The 15,289-nt window shown below is 45.5% G+C and overlaps 1 long non-coding RNA gene across 1 annotated transcript in view; it reads left to right on the top strand.

Moving 5' to 3' along the window:
* Positions 1–15,289, top strand: part of LOC106021872 — a 32,085-nt gene that overhangs the window by 4,082 nt on the left and 12,714 nt on the right. The window contains exon 2 of the long non-coding RNA XR_005880657.1: positions 14,824–15,134. This is a non-coding gene — a long non-coding RNA (uncharacterized LOC106021872). The remainder of the gene's footprint in view (positions 1–14,823; positions 15,135–15,289) is intronic.

Genomic DNA, 15,289 nt, shown 5'->3' with positions numbered 1-15,289 from the left:
AGTCAAAGGACCTCTTGAGGGGGTTTATTCTCTTGTTCCATTACCCAAGTTTCAAGAATCCAACTCAGGTTTTCATGCTTGGTGAGGAGAGTCTTTACCCGCTGAGCCACTTTGCTAGGCCTCAGAAATAATTTTTTTCTTTCTTTCAGATATTGTTTTATAGCCCAGGTTGACCTCAAATTTGCTATATACTTAAGAAAAACCTTGCCGGGCTTTGGTGGCGCATGCCTTTAATCCCAGCACTCGGGAGGCAGAGGCAGGTGGATCTCTGTGAGTTCGAGGCCAGCCTGGTCTACAGAGCGAGTTCCAGGACAGCCTCTTAAACAATACAGAGAAACCCTGTCTCGAAAAACAAAAAAAAGAAAAAGAAAAAGAAAAACCTTAAACATCCTACTCTCCTGCTTCCACCTCCTAAGTGCAAGGGTTAGGGTGTGGGGCCCATGCCTGGATATTCCGCACTGAGGGTGGAACCCAAGGCTTCATGAATACCAGGTAACCACTCCACCTACTGAGCTACATCCCAGTCCCATGATCTGTGCTGTTGTCCTGAGACAAGATCTCACTGTGTAATGTAACGCAGTTTGGCCTTTAGACTTGTGCAGTGCTCCTTTGTCAGCCTTCAGGGTACTAGGGTGGCAGGTGTGGGCCTCCACACCCAAAAGAGGCATTTTGAGAGGTGGGACAACAAGCATGCTTGTCTGCTGACAACCACTTGTCTGCTGGTAATGAAGTCTCATGAGAGGAATGCCTAACTGACTTTCAGCTTTCCTCCAGATATTGGGGTGAATGCAGTGGCTGGAGCAGATAGCAGTGTGTCTCTTGAGGGCAGCCACCAGTTGTATTGCAGGAAAACCTTGCTTGACTAAGATTTCCATCCCAATTAATCACAGGCCTTTATTAAGGTATCTGTGCATACTACAGAACACTGTTCAGTGCTGGCTGCTATAACCCTGAAACATTTTGTCTTCACAGAGAAGCTATTCTCAACCTGTGGGTCTCGACCCCTTTCGGCCAAAGGACCCTTTCACAGGGGTTGCCGTATCAGATGTTCTGCATATCAGAATAACGGTGGCAAAATTAGTTATGAAGCAACAATGAAAATAACTTTACGGTTGGGTCAGCACAGCATGAGAACTGTAGTAAGGGTCCCAGCGTCAGGAAGGTTGAGAAGCACTGCCTCAGAGGTTGTTACACACCACACCAGTATCTGGGCAATGTGTGTTTAGATGTGTCTTATATATTGATTACATATAATGTACAGGTTTTGGGGGGGGTTGATACAGGGTTTCTCTGTGGCTTTGTAGACTGTCCTGGAACTAGCTCTTGTAGACCAGCTGGTCTCGAACTCACAGAGATCCACCTGCTTCTGCCTTCCGAGTGCTGGGAATAAAGGTGTGTGCCACCACTGTCCAGCCATAATGTACATTTTTAAGTTTTTGTCTGTTTTTCAAGACACTATGAATACCAGTCTGGCCTAGAAATCACAGAGCTCCACCTGCCTCTGTCTCTGAATGCTAGGATTAAAGGTGTGGGCTACTATACCCAGCTTTTTTATTGGTTTTATTTTTTAGGGTTTTATTTAAATTTTATTATTATTGTGTATGTATGTATGTGCATGTGTTCTGTGGTGCTTGTCTACCAGTCATAGGACAACTCCCTGGTTCTTTCCTTCTACCCTCTGATTCCCAGAGAGCAAATCCAGGTTATTAGGCTTGGCAGCAAATGCCTTTACCCGCTGAGCCGTCTCACTGACCTCAGTGTTTTGTTAGTTTTTTGAAACAGGGACTCATGTAGCACAGACTGGAATCAAACTCATGGCATAGCTGAAGATAACCTTGAACAAGTACTGGGATTGCCAGCCAAGTGCTTCCTTGCTAGGGATACCCTTTACTCACATAATAATAATAAGAGCTGGAGAGATGACTCAGCAGTTAAGAGTACTTGGTTTCTCTTCCAGAGGTCCTGAATTCAATGCCCAGCAACCACACAGTGGCTCACAACCATCTGTAATGGATCTGATACCCTCTTCTGGTGTCCATAGGGACAGAACACTCATATACATAAAAATACATGGATTAATAAATCTTTTAAAAATAATAAACAAAATCTTGGGTCAGGCAGTGGTGGTTCACACTTTTAATCTCAGTACCTGGGAGGCAGAGGCAGGGAGATCTGTAAGCGTTTCGTCGGGATGGGTCAGGACAGGATGGAACAGGAGTGAGTGGGTCAGGTATTCTGGCACTCGGGAGTCACAGAATACCCAGTGTTACACAGCTCAGGTGGAAAGGTATCCTGGAGCTCGGGAGCCAAGGATACTGAGTGTTACACAGCTCAGGTAGAAAGGTATCCTGGAGCTCGGGAGCCAAGGATCACCACAGGTTGCAGTAAGCTTGGCAGCTTACAGCCTTGCCTCAGAGAAAGGCTTCTCCGGTGTGTCAGCTCCGCTCCGGCAGGACAGGGTCTTCCAGCTGGGGATGTTCGCCTAGTGTAGCAGTTTTGCTCCGCAGGAGGTTTCTCGGGCGAAGTTGCTACAGTTCAGCTCTGCTCCTGGAGAGCCGAGAGTGGAGAGCCGAGAGCGGAGAGCAGGGAGCCGGGCGGGAGCAGAGTGTAACAACTCCGCTCTGCCAAGGAAGGTTTCCCGGGCAAGTGTTACAGCGCTGCTCGCTCTGCTCTGCTCTGCTCTGCCCAGGGTCGCCTCTGCTCGCTCTGCTCTGCTCTGCCCAGGGTCGCCTTTGCTCTGTCGCAGCCACAAAAGAAGATCTTCACCCAAAGCTCATCCAAAGGTGTTTATTGGAAGACAGCTGGACCAGCCAAGCTGAACATACACAGGGTTTATATAGGGGTTCCTGGGGTTGGGGAAGTTTTTCCAGGGTAGGGATTGGTCCGATTTCAGTGCTGAGCTCAGATTGGCTAGAGCTCTGCTCCGGGATTGGTTACTTTTTACACAGGATTAGGGTCAGATTTGGCTCTGGTTTCAGGGCCAAAGTGTGTTTCTTTCTCTGGTCCTTTTTAGCCTTTTGGCTCCAATTTTAGGGCCAGGGTACATTTCTTTCACTGACTCTGATTCCAGGGACAAAGTGTGTTCCTTTGGCACTGGTTTTAGGGTCAGGGTACATTTCTTTGGTTCTGGTTGCAGGGCCAAAGTGTGTTTCTTTGGCTCTGCTCAGGGTGTGTTTCTTTGACTGGTCCCTTTTCCCTACAAGATCTCTGTGAATTTGAGGCCAGTCTGATCTGTAGAGTGAGTTACAGGACAGCCAGGACTACACAGAGAAACGGTCTCAGGAAAAAAATATATATCTTGGCACATGCCATGTAAACCCAGCTCTAGGGTGTGGACCCTGGGAGCTTGTAGGCCATCCAGTCTAGCCAGAACAGTGAAGAGACCTACATTTAGTGAAAGACTCAGTCTCAAAGTAGTGGGGAAAAATAGACTAAGACACAGTATTACGTATCCATGGGCCCTGCCCACCGAAACAGTGGGTTGGGCAAAGGGCTCAGCTGGTGATGCAGCTTTCCTTGGGGCCACTAAACCACATCTCCACTCTATTCTTTGCTGTTTTCCACCAAGCACTTCAAGGGACTCCTGTTGTCTTTGACATCAACCCCCATGCTGTCATAGACCATGTTTGAATTGTTAATTCAAGATACAAATAAGCCAGGCATTGGTGGTGCACACTTTAATCCCAGTACCTGGGAGGCAGAGGCAGGTGGATCTCTGTGAGTTCGAGGCCAGGCTGGTCTACAGAGTGAGTTCCAGGACAGTCTCCAAAACAATACAGAGAAACCCTGTCTCGGAAAAAAGAAAAAACAAATAGACAAAAATAGGTACATATAATTAAGGAAAAAAACAGTGATTTGCAGGATTCGATTTCAAGTGCATACTAGGGGTTCAGGGACTGTGTCTCACAGGTGAGGGGGTTACTGCATGAAGCCATTGGAAGTAGGGGTTGACCCACAACTCATAATCCCTCAGACTTGGATCCTAGGCCTTCGAGTTGACACAGATGGGTTCCAAGGCCATTTTCTATCTCAGTCATCTTCCCATACCATCAAAACCCTAAAGTAAAAAGTTATGTGAAAATATTCTGAATTGTTTGGGCAAAAGTATACAGCAAGAGGTTTTATGCCTAGTTTCATTGTACTCTCTCTTGTATTTAGTATAAAGTCATACACCTAATAAATGGCCAAGTGGAGGTTTGAACTTGGACCTCTCGGATTGTATAATCTTTTTACTGTGTTACACTGCTTACTTAACATAGTCCGTCTCTCGGTTGTTTTTTCTTTCCTTCTTGAGACAGGGTCTTGCTAGGTAGTCAACCTGGTCTCAAGCTTATAGCAATCCACGTGCTTCAGGGACAAATTCTAACATTATCTAGTTAGATACTAGTAAGCAATCTAGCAATCGCTTTTTAGGTTGTAATATAGTTTGAATTTGTGCCAAAGCCTTAGTCCCAGGGTGGAGCTCTTGGGAGTTGATGGGTCATGTTGAAAGACAGACTTACTAGGGAAGCCTGAGGCTATTGGGGGATGCCATGAAGGGACTAGTGAGATTCTGATTCTCTTCTGGCTTTGCCTCCTGACTGACATGTGAACAGCTCTGCCATGAATCCCCCTCCCATGTGCTTGTGGAGGCCTCATTCACAACAGGTAAAAAAGTGAGAGATCTGAGATGTCATTCACAAGCTAACTGGCTCTAGAAACCCTTGGAGACACCCACATCAGGGGGCACTTGTTACTATAGAAAATGGAGCAGTTGTGAATGCCTTTAATCTCAGGAAGCAGAGGCAGGTGGTTTGAGACCAGCCTAGTCTACAGAATGTGTTCTAGGATAGTTAGGGTGACATAGAAAAACCATGTCTCAAAAAAACCAAGATAAAGCCGGGCGTTGGTGGCCCACGCCTTTAATTCCAGCACTGGGGAGGCAGAGGCAGGCGGATCTCTGTGAGTTCGAGGCCAGGCCTGGTCTACAGAGTGAGTTCCAGGACAGCCTCCAAAACAATACAGAGAAACCCTGTCTCAAAAAACCAAAAAAAAAAAAAAGATAAAAATAAATAAATATTTCTCAGTATGTTGTTTTACGGGCTGAAGAGATAATTTAGCATTAAGAACACATATTTTTGCACCCATGACTAGTGGCTTACAATGATCTGTAACTTCAGATCTAGAGGTTCTGATGCCCTGTTCTGGCCTCTGAGGGTACCCCACACACTAACATGCACACATCCACCACACACAGACATACGTGCACACATATAATTAAGAATAACAAAAATAAGCCAGGCAGTGGTAATACACACCTTTTTTTTTTTTTTTTTGAGAGAGGGTTTCTCTGTATTGCTTTGGAGGTTGTCCTGGAACTGCTCTGTAGACCAGGCTGGCCTCAAAATCACAGAGATCCCCCTGCATCTGCCTCCCAAATGCTGGGATTAAAAGTGTGAGCCAACAATGCCTGGCAGGATGCACACCTTTAATCCCAGCACTTTGTAGGCAGAGGCAGGCAGATATCCGTGAGTCTGAGGCCAGCCTGGCTGTCCAGGACAGCCAGGGCTATTACACAGAGAAACCATGTCTTGAAAAAAAAAGAGAATAACAAAAATAGTCTTTCAAACATGTTATTTTTAATTTTTAATAGGCTGGGAATTGTGGCATATGCCTTTAATCCCAGAAATAGGGAGGCAGAGGCAGATAGATTTCTATGAGTTTGAGAACTTGGTTTACATAGTGAGTTCCAGGGCTCCAGGACTACATAGTGAGGTCATGTCTCAAAACAAAACAAAATAAAATAAAAAGCTAAAAAAAGAATCTGTAGTTTTTCCTCTTGTGGTTTTAATCCTATTGGTTTGCTTTTTTTCTCAGCTGTTTTTCATCTGTATGTGGTGGTTGAACCTGCAGGTGCTGAGATCAACTCGATATATCCATTGCTTTTCTGGGATGTTTCCCACTCCCCAGTATCTTGGCTCAGTTCTCAATATAGTGAACAGCAAAATTCAGGACAGGGTTAGTGCTACTTACAAAAAGGATAAGGAGGAGGAAGAGGAGGAGGAGGAGGAGGAGGAGGAGGAGGAGGAGGAGGAACAATCCAGTACCCTGTTACAAGAGGGACCACTCCAGAAAACCTGAGAAGAGGAACAGATCTGGGTGGGGTGATGGAATAGTATATGTATAAAGCAGTAGAGAGCACCCTGTAGGGGAAGGACATCACCTCGGAGGCCAGGCTGGCAGGGTACAATGATGAGCACTGTCAGGGAGAAGTGAGAACAGCCTATGATTGAAAAAGCTATAATGAAGCCCATTATTCTGTGTGCTAGCCAAAATAATATCATTTAAAAAACAAACAAGCAAAGGTCCCTCCCATAGTTCCACTCAGAAGCCAGGCTGCCTGGGTGTACCTGCCCGCCAGCTCTTGGGGAGGGGGGTTGGCGGTGGGCTTGCAAGCTGCTTGTGAGCTGTGGGCAGGATAGGATGATCCACCTGGACTCTGTGAAATTACACAGCAGACAAGGGTGTCCAGTCTTGTCATTTAAAGCAGGGTATGGAGGTAAGGATCTCTGACTTTGGCACATCTTTGAATCTACTTTTTAAGGCTTTGTTTTGTTTTTTTTCCTAGACAAGGTTTCTCCGTGGCTTTGGAGTCTGTCCTGGAACTAGCTCTTGTAGACCAGTCTGGTCTCAAACTCACAAAGACCCTCCTTCCTGCCTCTGCCCCTCGAGTGCTGGGATTAAAGGCATGTGCCACCACCGCCTGGCTTTTTCATGTATTCTAATCAAAGAGAAATGATATTTTAAAAATTCATTAAACCTAATCTTAGCCTGGGTACAATTGCAAGAATTCACAACTCATGTCTAGTCACCTGACAGAAGAAGCCTCTCCTGAGAGCTTCCTTCTAAGTTCCCAGAGCCAACAAGAACACATACAGATTCATTAAATGTTGGCCTCACCTTCCAAGCTCTACCCTGCAAAGTTCCAAGAACACTCACGCATTTCTGCCAAATGCTTTCATGCTTCTTCTCTTAATATGCTCTTATTATATTAAATTATTCATAATTCAAAATACACCACTTTGAACCAGATGAAGTGGAGTGTACCTGCAGTCCCAGCATTTGCAAGATACAGGCCAGAGGACCAGGAGTTTGGTGATAGCCTGACTCTGCTACATAATAAATTCAGGGCCAACCTGGACTATGTCTCAAAAACATAAAAATTATCAGCCGGGCGTTGGTGGCGCACACCTTTAATCCCAGCACTCGGGAGGCAGAGGCAGGCAGATCTCTGTGAGTTCGAGGCCAGGCTGGACCAACAGCCTCCAAAACAATACAGAGAAACCCTGTCTCGTAAAAACAAAAAAAAAAACAACAACAAAAAACAAACAAAAATTATCATTTTAATTTTGAGATAGGATCTTACTGCATGGTTCACATAGACCCTAAACCCTTGCTCCTCCTGCCTCTGCCTTCCAGGTGCTTTGATTGCAGACAGGCATATAACACCGTGCCCATCTTACGAGGGGCTTGGGTATCAAACCCAGGGCCTTATGCATCTAGGCAAGCATCTACCAATTGAGCTACATCTCAATCCTTAGTATTATAATTTTATGAAAACTTGAATTCATTCCAGTGTAGTTTCTGTGGTTTTTGTAGACTTTGGATTATAAAAGCTTACAGCTGGCCTAAGACTGATTCTTCCATTTTTTGAATGGAGACTCAGTGGGTGATCTCAGCCTCTGGCTCTCTATCCAGTGCTATTCCTTGCCATCAGGTACCCAGAACCAAAGTCCTTCCCCACTCTGCCTCATGTGAAAAACCACTGTCTACCTTCCTACCTTCTCTTGTGGAGTTTAGGAAAGCTGGACAGAGATTTACTACCCTGTGAACATTAGTCCCCTTCATCTCTGCAGAGAATCAACTAGCACTGAGCTCAGCAAATGTGTCTGAAAACTGGCTTTCACATCAAGGCATCAAGCTCTAAACTCTCTACTCAGTGTAGGCAGAGGTACACAGGGCCAGCTCATGGGGACTTCACTGCATATCTCTTCCCTGCTTAACGACATGCTATCAGTAGCTTGAAATCAGCAGCACTGGAAGAATTTTTAACCACAGAGGTCAGAAACTGCTATGAACTGCCCACACCTCCACCCAAGAGTGTGTTGTTAGGCAGTCATTTGGTATACCAGTTGTCAGTGACTGGACTGTCACCAAGGTCAGGGAGTAGAGTTTTGTAGTCCCAGTGACAAATAATAAGTCTTAGACATTGGGTCTGTTCTACTTAAGCTTCTGTTCCGTGATAAAACATTATTACCAAAACCAACTTGCAGAGGAAAGGGTTTATTTGGTTTACACTTCCAGGTCACAGTCCATATCACTGAGGGAAGCCAAGGCCAAGAAACTGGAGGCAGGAACTGAAGTAGAAGCCACAGGAGAGTGCTGCTTACTGGCTTGCTTCCCTGGGCTTTTCCAGCTTTCTTTCTTGCACAACTCAGAACCATCTGCCCAGCACTGGTACCATCCACAGTGGGGTAGGCTCTCCACCATCATTCAGCAATCAAGAAAATGGCCCACAGACCAATCAGATGAAGGCAAATCTTCAATTGAAGGACCCTCTTGCTAGGCGATCTAGTTTGTGTCAAATTGGCAAAACCTAACCAGCATGGTTTATATGAGACAAAACATCTTATTCCTTTCTTCAGCAGCAAAACATTGGGTGTCTCCAAGATAGACCATAGAAACTAGAATTTCTCTTTCTGAGGCAGGTTGCTAGTAGTGTTGGAGCTGGCCACAAACAAATCCTCTGCCTCCCTTTCCCAAAGGCATCTTAGACAGCCTGTCTCAGCTGGCGGGGGAATGCTGGGGCAGACAGCCTTGCTTGGCTCCCCTCCCAGGCTACCTTCTTGATGTATGTACTGATGTTTCCACAGAAACCCAGGGGTCAGGGTTCAGAGAGCTCCACAGCAGTTTGCAGGTCATGTGCCAGTTCCTGGAGGGTGGCACCTTGAGAGGGCAGGGAAGCTCCTTGGATCTCCTTCAGACCTTGCCCTGGGTAGCTCTTCCCGTTTCTGTTTTAAAGCTTTTCATGAAGATGGACAAGCATGTTTCCATCAGGGAGTTCTCTGAGCAAGCCATTTAATCTTTCATCCCTTTCTATTTATTCTATTTTGTTTTTGACAGAGAGTCATGATACATAGCTCTAGCCCAGTCTAGAATTTCCTAGGTAGCCCAGGATGAATTACATTAGCCAGAGGCTAATTACATTATAAAGGCAAAACCCCTAAAGCCTTGAATTTCCCACCTTTGTTCAATGAGGGGCAAGCATATATCCTGACATACTTCTGGCCTATATACCTCCCACCTACCGTGATCAAGGGTGATCAAGCACATCTTGTGCAGTTGGGGCAACCAAGCTTGTTTACAGAAGCAAAAACACCTGACTTGTTATCTTACATGAACAACAGCCTCCAACATTCCAGGAAGTTATCTGTCCTTGGGCAAGGGGAGTTTACAGGTTAGAGGCATTTATAGAGATCTATAAAACAAAACACAGAAATTTAAGCTTAAAACACAACTTTAGCCATCGCACAAGCACCTGAGGGGAGTGTGTTGATTGACAGAGTCAGTGATGACTTGCCTCAGAACTCTCCAGCTAGCTTGCTGGAATGGGGTGTCCCCACACATTTTATGGTTACAGGGGTGATGATCTGAGTTTTTTGTCGAAAGAACAGAGGGAAAGCAGGAAGCTAGTTGTTTGTTTCCCAGTTTGATTGCCTGTGACTACGAATGATAAGGTAAAGGTCAAGGCTGAACTGAGGATCCACCTTCCAGTTTCTATATCCAGTGTGTGAGGAACTGAATCTACAAACCACAAGAGACTGGCGGGGCGCCACAGGCAGTGGACCACCGGGAAAGAGGCCTTAGTACCCAGAACACAGGTTGGATTAACGAGGGATCACCGAGGCAAGAAATGTTTGGTGATGACTTTGTGTTTTCTCTTTCCACAAAGTCCCTGGGAAACCACAGGGAGGTTCCAGGGACAGGGCTTTTCAGAGTCTGATGAAGTCCAAAGGATGAGCAGACTTGGAAAGTCTCTGTGACACAAGGAAACAGGGACAGCCTGGGACTTTGTAGGTCAACACCAAGAAAACTCAAAGGAACCAACCAGTATTTGCAAGTACTCAGATCAGTCCAGACAAGAAGACAGAGACTAGAGAGGAGACTGGTTCTTGTTATCAGTGACACATTTGTCTATGTCATGTGTGCCTCCAGGATGAGTGATTGAAGAAGCCAAGTGTTGGAGTGATTGGAAGAGATACTTAGTGACAATCCCTTCATTGGACATTCCATGTCTGGTGTCCTTGTGTGCAAGATCATTATCTCTTTGTGGCATCTATTACAGCACCAGGAATATAACTGCTCATGTGTTCGACAAGAACAAGCAACATACGTTTAGGGCCTTTCCAGCCTGGGTGAAAGCTAGAAAGACAGAGGCAGTTTGCTTTATGCATGGCATTAAGGTTAACGAAAGGAATGCTCCCTGTAGCAATGGCCCTGGGGTGGCTCTATGTCCAGCTCCTTGTGCTTCAACCCAGAAGGTTTGTGATAACAATTTAGTTGTTTGTTTATTTTGTTTCTTTGCCAGGCAGTGGTGGCCCATGTCTTTAATCTCAGCACTTGGGAGGCAGAGACAGGCTATCTCCGAGTTCTAGGCCAGCCTGGTCTACAGAGTGAGTTCCAGGACACCAGAATCTACAGAAAGAAACTGTCTTGAACTGCCTGTCCTCCAAAAGTGGGATTTTGTTGTTGTTGTTTTAATGTGTATTCGAGGGTGTTTATGCCTTGTGTGTGGCCATAACAGGGAGTCAGATCCCCTGAAACTAGCTAGAGTCACACACAGACAATCGTGAGCAGCTGGACATGGTGCTGAGAACCGAACTCTGCCCTCTGAAAGAGCAAGAAGCACTCTTAACCACTAAGCAATCTTTGCTTGTTTGTTTTTTATGGTGATAGAGATCTATCCCAGGGTGTTAAACATTGGGCAAGTGCTCTACTACAGAGCTACATCCCCAGCCCAGAGAATTTGTAAATAGTTTTAACTGGAAATGAAAGAAAGCCTGGCCCTATTTAGTCCTGTCCTGCCCAATGGATGCCTACGAACCTGCGAAGGACTCATTTACTGAAATGTCCCAATGAATATTTCAAGTCTGACAGTTCTGGGAAGAGCTGTGGGAGGAACAGCTGTCTGCTCTTTTCTCAAGAGCAGAGTTTTGGGGGTGAAGCAGCCTGTCTTCACTGTTGTTGGAACCAGCTCAGGATTCTTAAAGCTGGGATTTGCTGTTATACTCATGCCATATTGCCTTGGGTCATGCGTGTGCCCTGTATCCTGTGAGTCACATTAAAAATGAGTGTGAATCACATGTTTTCAGTGTTTACTTAATTGGTTAGAAGACAAATATCCCTTGAAGTTTTGTTTTGTTTTGTAATAGAGTCTCCCAGGCTTTCCTGGAACTCACAGTTATAGCCCAGGCTGGCCTCAAACTCACAGGATGCCTTCTGTCTGTGCCTCCCTAGTGCTGGGACAACGGGCATGTGCCACCGCACCTGACTTCACCCAATATGGCTTTAAAAGAGTTCTCTCACACGGACAGCGGGCCTGTGCATTTCATGGGCACGCGAAGCACAGACAGCGCTTCTCTTTTCTGTAACTTCTCCTCACTGGCCCCTGTTGTCTGGCCAGGATGACACCAACTTTGCCTAATATGGAGCTCTGTGTCGTGTACTAACAAAGAATCCTCTTCACAAGCCTTCATCTGAATGGACAGAAACAGCCTCCAATTTCATCCCAACCTTTCCCTGTTGATCTCTACAGCAGAGAGTGTGGCTGGCCGTGGCCATGTAGCCACAAGGAAAGGCCTGCTCTTGACCATGGACTTGCCCTCCTTCCTCGGGCCTCCAGGTCAGCACACATGCCCTCCTGATTGCATCTGGTTTCCCTAGTGCTCTGCTGGCAGCCCCTTTCCTGTCTCAAGTCCACATGAAACCAAGCAGTTTTCCCTGGGCCACATGCTGCACACTCCCTTCGGGAATACACGCCTCCTCAATTCTTCACTAGCCACTTCTGAACCAGGATATCCACAAAAAAAGACTCAAGCCACCTCTAATGGGCCTTGAGATTCTATTTCATTTAAATCTGGAAATCTGGTGTGGCCTTGACAAGATTGGCTGGAGGGCCTATCAGAAGACAGTACCACCCTATCCATTCATTGCTCTCTCTTTTCCCCTCAATTCCCAAGCCCTAAAAGCAGGCTTTCCGTAAGTCCTCCTTCTCCTTCACCAGACTGCAAGATGCCCTTGGCCCTTTGAATCTCCAAATCTAGATATGCTGAGCACATCTAGGTATGCTGAGTGGAAGCTGAAGGAATCTGAAAAGGTCTTGGTCTTGACCACGCCTATGTTGTGAGAGGATAGCCTGTGTGAAATCTCATGTCAGTGTCACACACTAAATATTAACCCCTTGGTTTCCCTCTGCATTCCTCTAGGCGTCTCGGGCACCCATCCCTGACTTCTGCAGATTTCCCTCTGGAACTGACTGAAGGGAGGTCACCGAGGCAGATAGTAAAGAAATAACAAAGCCTGGGAGGTGGTGGTGCACACCTTTGATCTCAGTACTCAAGGGGAAGACGCAGGTGGATCTACAGAGTGAATTCCAGGACAGCCAGGAATACACAGAGAAACCCTGTCTTGAAAAACCAATAATAATAGTAATAGTAATAATAATGGTGTCAATATCCACTACCAATGAAATATTATAAAATAAATTTTTTGTGGGTCAATGAGATGGCTCAGTGGATAAAGGCACGTTACTGCCAAATTTCATGACCTAAGTTCAATCCCTAGGGCCTACTAGGTAGAAGTCAAGAACCAATTTCCACAAATTGTCTTTTGATCACCAACCTCACCAACCCCCATGCACAAATAAGTAATGTATATATAATATTAAAAGAGAATTGTAAATCAGGACTGTGTGATGACACTCAAACCTGAATTCTGTGTTCTATCTAGTCCCTGGTCCTGGAAGGGTCCCTCCCACACAGGCGTACACACCCTGCATGAAGGCAGCCCTAGTAAATTAGGAAAACAGGATATCCTCACAGTTCCCATGAGTTGCTCTATGTAAGTTTGGGTTTCATGTAGCTGGTTTGGGGATTTGTTTTGCTTTGTTTTGTGATAAGTTCTCCCCTTCCTATGTTACCGAGACCAATCCCAAACTCACTATTATCCTGTCTCAGCCTCCCAGGTGCTGGGATTACAGATATGTGCCACCATACTTGGTAGAGATTTCTTTAAGAAAGAAAATTTGGAGTTTCGTGACACACACAGTCCTAGCCTTTGAGAGGTAGAGACCGGAGTATCAGGAGTTCAAGGTCACTTGTAGCTACATATCAAGTTTTGGGTCAACCTGGGAGACTCCGTCTCTACTTATGTATTTATTTATTTTTTTGATTGGTTGGTTTTTTGAGACAGTGTTTCTCTGTGCAACAGCTCTGGCTGGCCTGGAACTCACTCTTTTGTTGCAGAATATTACTTAAGATGTGTTATATTTTGTTTGTGCTGTGGAACATCTGTTTTAATGATGCAAAGATGTGTTGTGTTCTTTTATATTGCATTTGTTTAACTCTGTAAAGCTGTGTTACTTTGCCTGTCTAAAACACCCAATTGGTCTAATAAAGAGCTGAATAGCAGTAGCTTGGCAGGAAAAGATAGGTGAGGCTGGCAGGCAGAAAGAATAAATAGGAGGAGACATCTGGGGGGGGGGGAGCAAGAACAAGGAGAGGAGGTTGCTAGGAGTGGCAACACAGCCACTTAGCCACACAGCCAGACACGGAGTAAGAGTGAAAGTAAGATATGTGGAAGTAAGAGAAAGATAAAAGCCCAGAGGCAAAAGGTAGACTGGATAATTTTAAGAAAAGCTGGTTAGAAATAAGCCAAGCTAGCCGGGCGTTGGTGGCGCACGCCTTTAATCCCAGCACTCGGGAGGCAGAGGCAGGTGGATCTCTGTGAGTTCGAGACCAGCCTGGACTACCAAGCGAGTTCCAGGACAGGCTCCAAAGCCACAGAGAAACCCTGTCTCGAAAAACCAAAAAAAAAAAAAAAAAAAAGAAATAAGCCAAGCTAAAGTTAGGCATTTGTAAATAATAAGATATGGGTGGCAGCCCCCCCAAAAGAATAAAGAGTAAAAACAACCAACAACACTCTATAGACCAGGCCTTGAACTAACAGAGATCTGTCTGCCTCATAAGTGCTAGGGTTATGGGTATTTGTGTAACCATGCCCAGCAGACTTTGTCTTTTTTTTTTTTTTTTTTTTTTTGGTTTTTCGAGACAGGGTTTCTCTGTATTGCTTTGGAGGCTGTCCTGGAACTCGCTCTGTAGACCAGGTTGGCCTCGAACTCACAGAGATCCACCTGCCTCTGCCTCCCGAGTGCTGGGATTAAAGGCGTGCACTACCACTGCCCAGCATTAATAAAGATAATCTTAACTGAAAACTATATATAGCAGAAGAAAAAGGATGAATTAAATTGCATAAAGAAAATAGAAAATGGGCTGGGCATTAGGTACCCAGACAGACATTCAGACAAAACATTCATAAAAATAAAACAAAATTATTTAAAAGAAAACAAAGTTTCCAAATTGAGGTGGGGGAGCTAGTAAAAACAAAACAGGGAGCAGTGAGACAACTCAGTGGTAAATGCTTGCCAACAAGCCTGGCATGCTGGGTTTCATTATGGGATCCACATGGTAGAAAGAGTAAATGTGTCCTCTTGACTCCTGTGCGCAGCTCCCTGCCCAAGGAAACGTAATGAAGTGACCAAAATTCCTGAAGGAGAGAGAAGAATAGAGAAGAAAGCAACGAGGAGAGATTTTTCCTCACTCTCAACCCTGAGGGATGACATCAACTCCTAAATCCAAGAAGCTGCAGAATGGACCCAGGAAAAACAAACAAGTGAATCACAGCCCGAGACAAATGAGTGGGGTGTGAACCAGGTGGAGGAGCAGCTGCAGTGGGCAGAGCCCCGTGAGGGAGGAGGTGCTGCTTAGAGAGAGCTGGTGACAGCATGGGTATCACTAAGCTTTGGCAGCTGCCATCATGTGAGTACACGCTGGGTGGGTGCCCTTTGTTTCAAAAGGAAGTTGCGAAATCTGCTGTGACAGCACCATGTGTTCAAGGGGCGTTTTTTGCTTTTATTTATTTATTTGGAAAGACTACCAAAACAGTCTAGGGGTCTTGAAATGGGTTCATTTTC

This window comes from Mesocricetus auratus, unplaced genomic scaffold (assembly GCF_017639785.1).
Source record: "Mesocricetus auratus isolate SY011 unplaced genomic scaffold, BCM_Maur_2.0 Super-Scaffold_100013, whole genome shotgun sequence".
Taxonomy (NCBI): domain Eukaryota; kingdom Metazoa; phylum Chordata; class Mammalia; order Rodentia; family Cricetidae; genus Mesocricetus; species Mesocricetus auratus.
This window is presented reverse-complemented; position numbering and strand designations above follow the sequence as displayed.